At 42.1% G+C, this 8,866-nt stretch overlaps 1 long non-coding RNA gene across 1 annotated transcript; it reads left to right on the top strand.

Moving 5' to 3' along the window:
* Positions 1-316: 316 nt before the first annotated feature.
* Positions 317-3,194, top strand: LOC104682445. Its single transcript, XR_004058274.1, has 2 exons — positions 317-573; positions 2,859-3,194. It is a non-coding gene; the product is annotated as an uncharacterized LOC104682445 (long non-coding RNA).
* Positions 3,195-8,866: the final 5,672 nt, after the last annotated feature.

The raw sequence follows: 8,866 nt of genomic DNA, 5'->3' as shown, positions 1-8,866 counted from the left end.
AACAAAACAAAACAAAAAACTGGGAACATCCTATTTCCACCATGATATTGTGCTATCAGTGTATCACAAGGGTCCTTCCAAGCCAGTAAATATCCTTCTGTACCAAAATGTATTTAACTGGTAATTCTAAATCTTTTGATAAAGGCCTTCCACTTCTCTTCCACCCCTGTGGTCCCTATGGTACATCTTGTGCTGAGAGATTACCTTCTTCTCAAATCTTAACTATTTTACTGAATGTCTCCACCTCTTTTTGCACTCCTCGACTCAGCCAGGAAAAAAAAAAATTTCCTGCCCCTGGCGTTTCCTTAATCAGATGCAGACATGGCTGGATGTTCTTTGCTGGGCTGCTGAGTCAGAAGCCTGGACGAGCCAGCTTCAGTTTTAATAGAGTGGCTCAGGAAGGAAGTGCTAACAGAGATGGGTGCACAGTGCAGTCAGTGGGTGGGAACTGATGCTGGCTAGAAGACCTGAGTCTTCCGAGAGGCAGCTTGATTCCTGGAAAAGACTACTGGGCTGGAAGTCAGGAGGCCTGGGGTAGTCTCAGCTCTGCCGCTAACATGCTGCATGACCATGGTAAGTCATTGCCTTTCTCCAAACCTCGGTGAGAAACAGCGGACCTGGCCCCAGAAGACACTGTGGAAGAACTAGAGGTCTTCTGAGTCAGGCCCCCACTAAGAAGGCAGTCTTCTGTGAGGATACCTAGGAGATGAGTTAGAAGCAGAGGGCATATTTCACAAACAGCCCCCAAGGGATTGTCAAGAACAGACCACAGGAAGAATCAGAGAGACAGAGACTGCTCAAGCCTGGGGTCCGAACTAAAGCGGGGCAGCAGTTAGAAGGTGAAAAGAGAGGAGAGAGCCCTGAACGAGTTAAGTCAAGAAGAAGGATCATGGTAGAGGTAAATTGCAGGGTAGGCAGGGAAAGGCTGTGGAGAGGGGTTTCTGGGCAGTGGAGCCAGGGGCTAGCCTACTAAAGTTCTGGTGCTCTAGGGGAGATGCAGAAAGTAGGCTGAGGCTAGGCATGGTGACTCACGCCTGTAATCCCAACAGTTTGGGAGACCAAAGTGGGCAGATCATTTGAAGCCAGAAGTTCCAGACCAGTCTGGCTAGCATGGTGAAACCCTGTCTCTACTAAAAGGATAAAAATGAGCCAGGCGTGGTGGTGCATACCTATAATCCCAGCCACTCAGGAGGCTGAGACAGGAGAATCACTTGAACCCAGGAGACGGAGATTGCAGTGAGCCGAGAACGCACCATTGCACTCTAGCCTGGGCGACACAGCAAGACTCTGTCTCAAAAAAAAAAAAAAAAAAGGCAGGCTGAGACTAAAGCAAGGGAGATTTTAAAAAATGGACTAGAACCACACAGACAAGTCTTAAATGTTCAATCATGTCAGGCTGATATTTGAAGGAAAACAGGTGCCAACTATGTACCCACCTGCAGAGCTCGCCATCCCTGAGACTCTTCACCGTGGAAGAAAGGGAATTTTTTTGTTCTTTAAAAACCTGATATTTCATGTTCCACATTAAGGGTTGACTGGAGAACCTGAGGTACTGTACAGAGACCAGAGGAAGGCTTTGATCCTAAGCCTGCAACCCTAAGAGAAGAATGAGCCCATGAGTTACAGCCTGTGGGTTCTTCCACATGCTATTTCCTGTACCTGGAATGTATTCTTTCCTGACCCAGAAAATTCCCTCAGGGATTCCTCTTCCAGGAAGTCTTCCCTGAGTCTGTCACCTCTTCACCCTCACTCCTTCTGCATGCTCCCCAAACCCCTGCAATTCTCTACTGTGGGTGCTTACCCAGTGCACTGTAGTCCACTCTGGCTTTTGTATCTCCTTAACTAGCAGCTCTGTCTTTTTCATTTTGGATTCCCAGACCTACCAGAGAGCCTAGTGCTTGCCAAATGCTGGGAAAATACTTATTGAAAGGATATTGACTACTCAATGTTAGCCACAAGGCCCCTCAGACAGTCTTGCCATAGGAAACGTCAATGGGAGAACCATTTGGAATTATATAGAGAGACGGGGTGGGGAACTTATGGATTTGTTGTTTTTTGTTGTTGTTTGTTTGTTTGGCTAAACTCACAGCAATAGGTGTTAGAGTCATACAAGGGTTACAACAGCACACAAGAGCCCACTTATGACTAGAAATTTCTTCTAGAATTCCTTTCAAAGCATGATTCTCCTGCTGTGTTTGGGGTGGGGAATGTGTGGCAGTGGTGAGGGGACAGAATCCTGCCTCTAGGACACAACTCTGGAGGGGACATGTACCAAGAAAGCTCACCTTGGGAACCTGGGATGGAGGTAGGCATCTGTTAGAAAGAGAGACTAAGGATTCTGGTCACACTATCAAAACTAATACCAGAAACCAGATCAACACACCCAACATCCCCATTCCCAACCACACTCATCTATGCTGGAGATGATTATCCCCACACCCCTCCTATGTTACTCTTCCTGAGCCATTGGAGTGCCAGAATAAACATAACCAACTAGAAGACTTCTGCAGAATGGAAAAGGATGGAAGATTCCAGACCAGAAAGGCCAAGGACAGCAGATAGACACTGAATGTTGAGATTTGTCAGTGGAGTGCTGCAAGACAGGATGCAAAGTTATGACAGGTGTCTTTGCTTCTAGAGAGGCTTTGCAGACATACATTTTATCCCACCCTATCCTGCCCCACCCCTGGGTGTGTAAGTACTCCTCCTTCTTGTTCCCACAGCATTCTGTGTTCACTTCAACAGTGGTGCTTTTCATACCGTTTATGGTTGTCTGTCTGCTCATGTGTCGTTCAGCTTCTCTGAACTGGAAGTTCCTGGCAAAGCAGGGACTATGATCTTTTTCTTTGTATCCCCAGGGTCCAGCTCAGCATCTGGCTCACAGTAGGCACTCAGTGAATGTTGATGTGAACAAATGAACTGATTCAAAGAAGTGTCTCTTGAAGTTGCTTCTTTCCAATCTAGCCAACAAATGCAGTATTCCAAATGGAGGTACCAGAGATCACATCATCTTCAGCTTTCTGCCACAGATCCACATGAAGAATCACACATGGTGCAGCTAAAATCCTTAATGTTAGATAGGACTTTGCATTAGACACTTTAAAATGTGATGTCTGGCTTTGAAGAGGGCGTATAACACAAATTTACTGTGCATCAATCTCACTAATGGAAAATAAACAATAGCCCATAAATCATCTTTCTTCAAGTGTAATGTGTTTAGGATAAAAGTTGATTGGTCAGTGTTAAAATATATGTAAATTTTAGCCTTTCCAGAGCCCATGAAAATGTCTGAAAAAAAGCTTTTAAAAATGAGTAAGTACAAAGTTATTTGTTACAGCATTTAAAAATATCATATGATTGGAAACAACCTAAATGTTCATCAATACGGGACTAGTTAAAAAATGTATAGTACATCATCATTCATGTAATGGGATACTATGAAGTTGTAAAAAAAAAAAAATAGAGAATAAAGAAGTGTTTTGCTGACCTAGAACAATCTCCAAGATACATTGTTAAGATGTAGAACAATGTGTTACATACTGCTGTGTGTTAAAAGGCTGAAAGGGAATATCTATGTATTTGCTTGAAGGTGCATAAAAGCATCCCAGGAAGATACATAAGAAACTGACAACACTGGTTAACAATGGAAGACTGAAAGGAAGAGATGGGGAAAAAGACTGCATTACATACTCTTTCATACTCTTTCATTTACATTTTAGACCATGTGAATGTATTATTTAGTCAAAAATAAATATAAAAAGGAAGAAACCACAACAACCATAGGAAATACAAAAAGTGACATCAATGTGACATAAATTTTGACAAGCAAGAAAGGCCATGAATTTGGACTAACAGAGAGATCAGAGCAGTAAACACTGCAATTCAATAAGTTGTAAGAGTATGCTCTCCCAAAGAAGCATTAATCACAGAGTCAATGAATGTGAGGAGCAGGGGTGGGCTATGAGGCAGTCATTGAAAAGCCGCAGTGGAAACAGCTGGGACAGGTGGCCCTCTACCTCTCTCTCCTTTCCCCCAGTGGACCATTTGTTAGGAGCAGCATTTGACCTTGGCCCTCAAGCTAAAGTTGCCTAGAGAGGGCTCTAGGAAAGATGCTGAGACCTCCACAACAGATAGGACAAAACCAAAAGGAAAACCAGTATTAGTCAAGAGTGAAACCTTCTACAAGGCTCCGCCCCCAGAGAAAAGCCCTCCTTACTTCATCAGTTGTGGGGGTCCCTGGTCTTCCTGCCTCTCCACCCACATAACCTAAAGGGAAGCCTGACTGTTGACATTTCCTACCCACTTAAACAGAACCCACAGTCAGCCCTCCCATTCCGGAGAGAGGTTTGTGGGGGAAACAGATCAACACAATTGCAGAGGAAACTCATGCCATCTACCCATAATAACCAACACAGGTTTTCATTCATAAATAAATAAATCGCCAAGCATTTGAGAAAAACTAGCAACATAATGAAAAGGAAAAATAAACAAATGGAACTGACCCAGAGGAAAGAGATAGAATTAAGGGAATTGAAGAAAATGTAAATATATTCTGACACATATTGCTCAAAAAGCTAGCCAAGCACTATTCTCCCAGGTTAGAATGGTTTACAACTTCCCCTTCCATCTCTATAAAATAATATTTAGTAATTTGGCAAATATTTACTGATGCCTTACAATGTGTCACAACTCCTTACAATGTGTCACAACTCCTTACAATGTGTCGGGAACCAAAGGTTCTGTTTTTTTTTTTTTTTTTAATTACATTTTTCCTCTAATAGTTAATGGTAGAAAAACCAGACAAGTCCATTATGATATGATGTGGCAAATGCTATGATAGATTAAGCACAGAAGAGTTGGGGCACAGTGGCTCATGCCTGTGTAATCCCAGCACTTTGGGAGGCCAAGGCATGTGGATCACCTGAGGTCAGGAGTTCAAGACCAGCCTGGCCAACTTGGTGAAACCCCGTCTTTACTAAATTTACAAATATTAGCCAGGCAGAGTGGTGCACGCCTGTAATCCCAGCTGCTCGAGAGGCTGAGGCTGGAGAATCACTTGAACCCGGGAGGTGGAGGTTGCAGAGAGCTGAGATTATGACACTGCATTCCAGCCTGGGTGACAAAGCAAGACTCCGTCTCAACAACAACAACAAAAATATTAAGTACAGAAGAGAGCACCTTGTCAGCTGGAGCGGAATATTTCATTGAAACATTAATAGGTGGCCGGCACTGTGGTTCACACCTGTAATCCCAGCACTTTGGGACACAAAGGCTGGCGGATCATGAGGTCAGGAGTTTGAGACCAGCCTAGCCAATATGGTGAAACTCCGTCTCTACTAAAAACAATTTTTAAAAATTATCCAGGCGCGGTTGCGCATGCCTGTGGTCCCAGCTACTTGGAAGGCTGAGGCAGGAGAATCGTTTGAACCTGGGAGACGGAGGTTGCAGTGAGCCGAGATCGCTCCATTGCACTCCAGTCTGGGCGACAGAGTGAGACTTTGTCTCAAACAAACAAACGAACAAAAAACATTAATAGATAAGACAGGAGGGAATTAGCCTGGGCACAGGAATAGCATTAATAAGCACAGCACATTTCAGGAAATAAAACTAGCTTAAAATGCTTGATGCTTAGGATTGAACGTGAATGAGTCATAGATGATGAGGAGAGAAATGTGGGCAGGGGTCAATTCATCTGCCTTGTTAAGAATCGAGACCCTTTCCTCTAGTCTAGAACTTTTCAGATATATTCAGGGAAAAGAACCCTTAGGAGGCCCTTCGTACAACAAACAAAATACTGATATATTTAACTCTTTCATATGTACTGGAAATAATTTTCCAAGCAGAAACTATGACTGTGTTCTGGGTTATCAATATAAAATCACAACCACAAGCATATTCACATCAAAAACAAACTGTTGAAATATGATCCATCGTTTTTCTTATTTTTCCCTTGATATTTGCTAGCAGAAAAATAGTAGTAGAAAAGGGTAACCGATATTTAAGAAAATTCTGTGTAAAAATAACTGAAAATGAGACGTCAATCCACTAACTTAATTCTTTCTGTAAACTTAGAAAAAGATGGCCAATATTTGATTTTAGCTATAGGCACTTTCATGCACTCCTATACATGTATACATTTCTTGGAAACTAAATTTGATAACCATTTCTGGATGTGTTAGGCAGCTGAAGATGTTAAAAGGGAGCCCACTCCCTGTTAGGGAGAAACAGGCGTGAGAGGTTCTGAGACAAAGGACTTCTGATACAGAATCAGAAATCAAAACAACAGCCTAAATTGGGAATCTGGAAAGGTAGCCAATTGTGGCATTATGGTAGAGGACCAGGCAGAAGGATGGGAGAAAGAGAAGGCTTCAAGAATTGAGGTACAAACAGGGCATTCTGGAGTCAGTTGCTGTCAGTGTGAAAGATGGATGGGGTGGGGCAGAAAGAGAAACAAGAAGATAAGTTAGGATGGTACAATTCAGTAATCTACAAAAGAGAGGATATATGGGCCTGGAGATGATGGCAGGGGCCATGGAGAGAAGTGGTGGCAACCAAAGGTTTTGGAGGAAGAAGCCACTGGGAGTGGGGCAATCTGGGACAAGAGAGAGTGAAGAATCATGAGTGGATCCCAGATCTTTGACTTGTGCAATTAGGTGAGTGGTGAGACCATTCACAGAGATATGGAGAACCTTAAGGGAGAACAGGTCTGGATTGGAATTAGAGTGGGGAGATAAATTAAGTTTGGAGCATACCAAATGTGAGATGGCTTTGGGATATCCAAGTAGAGATTTTCAGAGGCAACTGTGCTTACAACTCTGAAGTTCAAGACTTCAGTTATAGATTTGAGATTTATCACAATGAAGGTGAGATTGAAACCCATGAAAGTTCCTGAAACCCATGAATCACCCAATGAAACCATGGAGAAGAAGAAGAGAGGGGAGGAGAGGAGAAGGGAAAAAGAAAGGAAATAGTGAGAAGGAACACCAAAGTTTTAAGGGGTATGAAGAGAAAAGAGGATAACATGAAGAAGGATTTTGAGAGGCAGAAGCCCTTAAGAATGGGGTGATATAGAATTCAAGCGGGGAGAGCATTCAGGAAGATGACAACAGGATAATAGGTCAACAGAGTAATAGAAAAGTCACTAAAAATAAACCCTAAGAAGTATTCAGCCAAAACTATTACTGAGCTAATAATGGTGGGATCAATTTCAGGGGAATATTGTGGGCAGAAGTCAGACTGTAGGAGACTGGGGATCAAGAAGTTGAGGCAAGGAGGTTGGACAACAACTGTTTTTTCAAGTTGATCACGTGAACAAATCCTGACATTGTCTGCATCTTTGTGGTTCCTTCAGCATCCCCTCCCTCGGGTCTTGGCTGAGCTGATTGCAGGGCCCCTGCAGCTCTGGCACTCTCAAGTTGTATAAAACTGTCAGTGCAGAAGTCCTTGAGCCCATTTTGGCTCTCATGATAATTTTCCTTCAGTGGAACTAAGGTTACTTGTCTAAGAACCAAAGTTTCTGACTTGACTGATCAAAGTTCATCACGTGCATTGAAGCCACCTACTTGGCAGATGTAGTGAAAAGCTACATAGATCTGGGCCCAGGACAGGATGCTGGGGCGTGGGAGGGGAAGAAAGCAGGTGCTAACTATATAGATAGCATGCCTATCAGAGCAGTTTTTACGTTTCCTATTTGTCTCTCAAAACAATTTTATAGGAATCATCAAAGCAATTTTATCACGGTTTCTAGACCAGGTTTGGATGTGAGGTAGGGATTTCCACAGCTGCTTTTAGTTTGAAGGAAATCTGATAAGATGATGCAAAAGTCCTTCAGAAATGTGTAATCCTACACACTTCGGTGATTCAATTCATTCTCAAAACTTAATGTGTTTTTAATATTGTTATTGTTCATTTGGTTTTTACCAACATGTAAGGAGTTGGCAATTATTTGTAAAACTCATGTCTTAGGCTAAATAAATTCCAAAAAATTCAGGATGAGAATTGTTTATTGCTTAACGTGTTTCAAATTTCTTCCATGCACATCTTTATTAGATCTTCACGGCAACCTATGGGATAAGCAAGACAGGTGCAAGTGCCTCCTTTAGGTATGAGGAAACTGAGGTCTAAAGAGATGAAGAGATATGCCCAAGGCTCATAGCAATTTATTGGTAGAGCAAAGACTAGAATTCAGGTCTCTTAACTGCAGCCTATTTTCCCTATTCTGAACCATTACATCAGCATCAACAGTTATCTAATGGATTGGAACGGTGTACACAGGCAACTTAGCTACATCAAGCCACAATTTTTACTTTAACTTCAATTCCAGAGTCTTGGCCTGATTTCCCTCAAGACCCTACTTATCTTTGCCTTTAAGAAATTTATTTTTCTTGCATTATCTTTCCAGCTAAATTTTATTTAGTAACCATCAGCATCCTTCTTTTGCCTTACGCCATGTAGACTTGACCTGAAAACCTGCCAGGCTTTCATTGAGTTTAGCGATTAAAGAAGCAAAGTTTTGAGAAGCAACTAGTTGATGGGACACCAGTCATAAACTCAATCCAAACTTTTGTTGACATGTGTTTCTTTCCCCATATACCAGGTTCCCGCTTGATATTAGTAAGACTGAAACTGAAATAAGTCTATTGCTGGTGGATGAATTTGTCACTTTCCTTGAAACTGGTGAACCCAAAAAGTTAGACAGTGATAGGAAAATACTGCCATTGTCTGTTAAGAAGTCTATGACATTTCAAGGCAAGAATGAATATATGGAAGAAGAAACTTGTTTCTTCTTTACTAACAAAAAGGAAAGCCTGGAAGTGAATGATATGGGTATAATTTAAAAAAAAAAAAAAAAGAAAGAAACCTTTAC

Source organism: Rhinopithecus roxellana, chromosome 7 (genome assembly GCF_007565055.1).
Source record: "Rhinopithecus roxellana isolate Shanxi Qingling chromosome 7, ASM756505v1, whole genome shotgun sequence".
Taxonomy (NCBI): Eukaryota; Metazoa; Chordata; class Mammalia; order Primates; family Cercopithecidae; genus Rhinopithecus; species Rhinopithecus roxellana.
This window is presented reverse-complemented; position numbering and strand designations above follow the sequence as displayed.